Here is a 6499-nt window from a genome sequence, read left to right as displayed (position 1 = left end):
GTGAAAGATACCGGGGAAACGTGAATGTTATCTGCTGATAGCGATAGCGTCACCCGCAAAAAGTAAGAAAAGGGCGTACAGCGTAACGTCAGTATCACAGGCTACCACGGCGTTAATCGGCCTTATCTGCGCTGGTATCAAAGCTAGCGTCTAAACTTTTTTTACTGAGGATAATGGTTAGAATCGCGCTTTTCCGTGCGCATGCCACAGCTGGCGCATCCGCCCTCCCTTAGATTCAAAAGATAAACGCTTCCCGCACACAAGTGCGCACATCCTGAAATGTCGGCCATTAAAAGGTCAGAAATGCCAAGGAGGGTGAGTCATTAAAATTGATTCTTCAGTGATAATCAACATTTCATCGCAGATCACTACTGCACGTGCGTGCAACCGCGCAGTTAGTCGGAGACCAGTGTATGCAAAGAATATTGAAATTATATTGCAATACTTAGAAGAACGCCACACCGCTCTCAAGAGTGGAGGTTTGTCATTCGACCGCTTCGCAAGAGCCGATATGCCTGTTATCACCAATAGCGCCTCAGTCGCCACGGAACACGCTGACTTTCCATCGATTGTTCCTTATGCGTTCCGGCTTCTTTGCTTCAAAACTGCGTGGCGTGCGCGGGGTCGTTTATTGTAACCCCGCAGGGATCCCCTCTAAACTGCACGCACAGCGTGTTTTCAAATTCTCAAGATGGGGGGCCAGACGAAAATGGAAGTTAGCATGCGCAAGAAGGTGCAATGAATCAATCAACACGATTTAGGGAAGATTAATCAAAATCAAAAACTTTACTTACGCCATATCAGATGGCCGGGCAGGTGATACGCGAATCAAAGGAAAACACAATCCATACGAAAGGCAGATATAATCCAGTTGTATTCAAACAAAATTTGTGATTCAGGCATCTCTAGATAGCTTTCAGTGACGTCACGATAGCTGCCATGTTGCTGAACCGCGTGGATGGCGAAAGGCAATGAATTTATCTCGAGCAGCGCTAGGGAAACTGCGAGCAGTGCACAAGAAAGGACGATGGCGAAGTCACGCACGAGCTATGCATTGTGGACTTCACAGATTGCCCATTTTTCTTCATCTTGGCGCCAAGATTTTTATCAATGGCTTTCAGATTTGTCACGTGTTTTCCGGCTGATAAAACCTTTCCGCGTGATGTCCTAATTTTGACATTTCACGACGACTACTGTTGCGATGCTGTTACGCAACCCGTCTTCTGCACTCGGGTAAACCACCAAAAACCTGCTGTCTCGGTCTTCCCGAATCGACGTTCGACGACCCGGCGTGTCCACAGTGGCGAACTATGCTGCTACTTGACAATACCCCCTCCAGCGATCAAGTGCCCCTCAAGCGCCAACCGGCCAGCGGCGGTGCTGACAATAGCATCGCTTGGCGCCCCGCACTGCAAGCTTCGGCGGTGTACACTGGCGGCAAAATAAGCCGGGACACGCGAGCGCGTGGCAAAATTCATTGCCGCGCCATCTAACCTTGCACTTCTGGTGTCGAGACGCCGATGTGCGCGTGCGCGTCCAGCCCATTTATACAACCCTGCCTTTTATTTCGGTTCAAGCGGCAAAGCTGTTAGAATTGAGCGCTCGGCACTAGGGGTAACTTTTTATGCTCAACACGTTCGCTGGCGGCGAACAGCGAGGTTGAAGACTCATTTGCTCTATCTGCGTGGCTCTGATAAAGGACACATTCTAACGAGATTTCGATATCCTAATTGTAAGCGGGATACAGTTTCTTTTGCTGTCTAAACTCGAAACTTTGGTCCGTGTCCCTGTCAAAAAATTGCGCCCACCTCCCCACGACGGGAACCCTCTGTAGATGCGACGCATCGTGGGGTTCACTTGGTGTTTCCGTTGGATTGGTTCTGAAATCGCGTGAAACGTGTCGGGAACGCGTATGATTATTATGTTTTATTGGCCAATCTTGGTCAATCTCCCTAAGTGGTATGGTTGGGGCTTCGCTGTCGCAACGACCTTTACTCTATCAGTGTTGCTGTAAGTGGGAGCTTCTTTTCTTTTATTGCAAGTGTTAATCATTGCCCCATCATGCGTTGTATCAGTAGCTTCTTGACGTAGTTTGAATGAGTGAAGGATATAAGGTGCGTTCGTAGCATTTTATTCTGTCTCGGTTTACAGGGACATTTTACAGCGAACGCTCAAAAAAGACATGGATATTACGCCTCTATCTATCCGATTTCTGCCATTCGACTATCCTGGTGAGCCACCTTATGACATGTTCGTGTTAATTGGTTTGTACAGTCTGTGGCGATGCCACCTCCCCTTGTGATAGGCATGCTGAGTCACCAAGATCAATTAACTAAGTCTTATTTCCGAGAAACTGTGGCATTTGTACATAGTGTGTATAGTTCGCTTGACCAACCACCTGACTGGTTCCCTCTTTTGAACGCTTGTGTGTGTTTGCCTGAATTTTGATGTATATGTGCTTCTAATAACTTCACTGTATTCTTTTGTTTGCTTGTATTCCTCGTACTGCAACGTCTGAGCGTATTCTCCCATGCAATAAAGAAGAAAAAAAAGTTTTGTGGCGCAGTGGGAAGAGCACCATGTACCTCGCGTTCCGCCCACAGGGTCGTGGGATCGAAACCGGGCGCCGCTAACTATTATTTTTTTTATAGTGTAGGGGGAGGGGTGTGGACGGACAACGCCGTATGGAGGGACAAGGCGAGTGAATGAGATGCAGTCGCATCTAAAATTCAACGCGTATTGCACCTATTACTATTTTTTTTGTTGTCTAACCCGTGACCATCCCGATCTCCGTTGCATTTTTTTCCCGTACCTGCCCTAATACTTGTGCAAGGTGACTTCTCATCACACATTATTCAAAAATTTTATTTCTAGCCCTAATTCCTTTCCGTTTTGGTGTGCTTACTTTTCGTTAGCAACCAACAGCACGTATTAGGCAGCAAAAACGCCTGTACGTACGAAATTTCGCCACACGTTAAAGATCCCCAGGTCGTCAATATTAATCCGGAGCCCTCCACTACGGCACCCCTCATCGCCTGCGTACGTCCGCGCGTTAAACTCTACAATCAAACATCCAATGCATGTAGTAGGCAAAAAATACAAAGACGCGATGGGATATATTTCGCACAAGATCGCCACTGAGGCGGGCCAAGCGTGCTATCTGTTGGATCAGGGCAGAGCGAGCAACGCCCACTTCACCCTCGCCGTTCGCCGCCGGAGCGTTTGCGAGCGAGGCATGTTGGTAAAGAAAGTGACCCTTGTGGCCAAGCGCAGAATGTGATCAGCTTAGCTGCTTGAGGTAAAAGAAAATACAGGGCAGCGGGCATGGCAGGATGCGCACGCGCACATGGATGTCTCGATAATAGAAGTGCAACGTCAGATGTCGCGGCGATGCATTTTGCCACACGCTCGCATTCCCCGGCCTATTTTGCTGCCGGGTGTATCTGCGCATCATTGTAACGCCCTTTCGTGGCGTGTCTGGCGACGCTGGATATGTCTTCAACGAGCCACCCGACGAATATTACGACAGAGGAATGCAAGACGTCTTCCCGGTGGTGCAACATCACCAGGACAAAGGGGGTTCCGACCCCAGGCGGATTGCCACGGCGAAGGCAACCTAACGCTCACCTGCGCAAGAGAGGGGCGTGTCTGTCGTGCGTGCGTGTGCGTGTGCGCGTTTGTGCGCGTGGGGCGCTACTATTAGCGCCATGAATTATGTGATTGGTGCGCCCTGTCGTCAGCCGACAAAAAGGGTGAAAGGGAACGCACCCAACGCGCCCATTTAATCTCTCGCGCACAGGACCGCACTGCCTGTTCTCTGAGAACGAGGTGGAAATACTTTTACGTAAAGTTTTCTGCTCCTTCAACTTCGTCCACATGACTGCTCCGGCACAACACCAACAACGGTCCACTTCGACCACGCTAGCCTGGTTCGCAACACTATTTATGCTTGTCTAGACGTTTACTTTTCTCAAAGTTTACTTAGCCTAGATTTGTTACAAAAGTTTTGAATGAGTAGGTTCGTGTACGATGTGAGTGATCGGCGCAAAGCACTAAAGCTAATACGGCCGCTCGAATTCATAATAGAATAGCGATGGGCCGTATTACAAGAATGGCAATTAGTAGGCAAAATAATATACCGAATTTGAACGGGGCTAACGTGCAGGATGCTGATACGCGCATTTCTGCATGAAAAAGAGTGGGGCGAGGGCACGGCAAATTTGAAACAGGACACGGAACTACTGAAATAGCTTATGGGGTCACGCGAATGAACGTTTGGTGACCATCATTGTTATTATCAGCCCCACCACTACCCCAAGTAGCCATTTTTGTTTCCACTGGACGAAGGCCCCCATCGTACACGTCGCCTCCCCTTGACTTATTTGCCATCGCTAGGCAACCATTGTTTTAAATGGATCCTCTATCACATGGCCTGCCCCAACCCGTTTCTTCTCTTAATCTGAAGTGGGATGTCGCATGACATTGTTCTTTCATCAAGACTCCGTTTTTTATCTCTGAGCGCTACGCCTAAAATTTTTCCTCCATGGCTGGTTGGGCCGATGTAAGTTTGCTTTCATGGCGCATAGTAAGATCCAAAGATTCACCTGATATGACATCACAGGATGTACACAGTGGTTGTATATGACGATTTTTAGTGACAGAGCCAGCGCACCCCCGAAAACTTGTCTATAGTAAATATAGATTTGACGCTTGCATCATCTAACAGGTGCGTCAAATTTGGAGCTGGTTGAAAAATATAACTTGCCAAAGAGTTTAAAAGCGAGGATTTGTAGCGTTAGGTATGGTCGGACGGCGAATTTTCTGCGCCATGAAAAACTTTCTTTCCGTGCCTGCGTGCAAAAAGATCTACAAGTATCGTTCTATACACCCTAATTTGTTGATACGAGCTGGCGGCAGGGATACCAGTGGCTCACGGGTGGCAGGATGTTAGAAGGGCGGACAGAAGTACAGACGTTTGCACGCCACGAAGGACGCGCTTTTCGTCCGCATAGTAAAATATACCACCAATCGTTACTGTCTTGTACCGAAAGCGCACATATCGATTGTAAAGCGCGTAGTGGAATGAGTCGTGAAATCAGCTCGCATAACGCGTTCCGCGCTGAGGAGTGACAATAAATTCAAGGACCAATGGTAACCAAAATGCTCTACGATAAACTCCTGCACTAGGATATTCGCAAAAATAGACTCAGTCTTCACGAACGTCACTTCCTGCGTCCACTCACCATAGTTGTACCACTCTCTTTACTAAACATCTACTATACAAAAGCGCTTGTGCTCCCAAATGTAACCCTGGCGCTGACTGCCATTGTTCGCTCTCCTATTGTGAAACCGTTAAAATGCCAGCAACTAGTCGGGATTGCGCCGGACGAAACTGCGTGCTATTATTTTCTATAAATTTCCTGATTGGCGTTAACCATTTATTGAAATCGTACGTCGCCGGGCCGCCGCTGCTTACGGATAAGGCATCTGTGTACTAGACCGGGAAATCCGAGTTTGAGCTCCGTCGGAGCTGATATGTTTTTTTGGCAATTGAATAACTTTTTTTTAACATAACAAGAAAACGTTTAGCGAAGAATGATGACATATTGTCCGCAGTATTATAAACAAGAATGACTGGCGCACCTATTGTTTTTCCCGCTCGCTACAAAAGGTGCCTTTACGATGGTATATCTGATTCCGCCACCTTATTTATCCATTTCCGAATCAGTGTTACGAAACAAATCGCCGCTTTAAGGCATGCGCAAGAACGGTGGTAACAAATGTTGCCGCGTTTAAATTCCTTCGGTTTTCTTGTGTCCGTTTCCCACTTTATAGCTAAACTGCCACAATAGTGCCGTCCGATTCCGCGATGGTTCATTCCTTGTATGGGGAAGAGCTTCACGGCGCCGGTTTAAAAACTCGTCAACAAATTGGCACCTCACCCGATGAAGAAGGTCCATATTCTCAAAATGGCAGAATCTCCACTCCGTGGATGATGGCGAGGGTGCGTAGTACGGGGACTCGAAATGACATCCAAGCTTCGCAGCGAGTCACATCCGATTTGCGCCCCGAGCGTCATTCGATTTGGGCCGTGAGTTGCACCTTGAATATTCCCTAAATGAAACTGCAACTCACGGCTCAAATCGAATTTCGCTTGATTTTCGCTTGATGGTGGTGTGCGCGCGGATGGACTCGGACGGACATTGGGAGGTTGCAAGATACTCCGCACCCTTACAGACGAGGGAGTAAGCCGTTTGACTCTCAGCTACTAGCTCACAGTGGGTAAAACAATTTACACTAACTTTGTCTGGTCTACCAGACAGAGGCTGGAATCCTGCGGTGCCTGTGTGATTTTTTCGCTATTTGTAAATTCTCTGCGCACGGATGCAGACGGACATTGTGCGGTCCTAACGTACTCCAGACCTAATAAAGAGTTTTAGCATACCGCATATCGTCCGCTAACGCTACGGCGGCGGGTAGCGGGGCCCGACTGGCAAAG

The sequence above is a fragment of the Haemaphysalis longicornis genome, unplaced genomic scaffold (genome assembly GCF_048455015.1).
Source record: "Haemaphysalis longicornis isolate Haplotype H1 unplaced genomic scaffold, Haemaphysalis longicornis Haplotype H1 scaffold_4, whole genome shotgun sequence".
NCBI classification, from domain to species: domain Eukaryota; kingdom Metazoa; phylum Arthropoda; class Arachnida; order Ixodida; family Ixodidae; genus Haemaphysalis; species Haemaphysalis longicornis.
Note: the sequence above shows the minus strand (reverse complement) of the source record.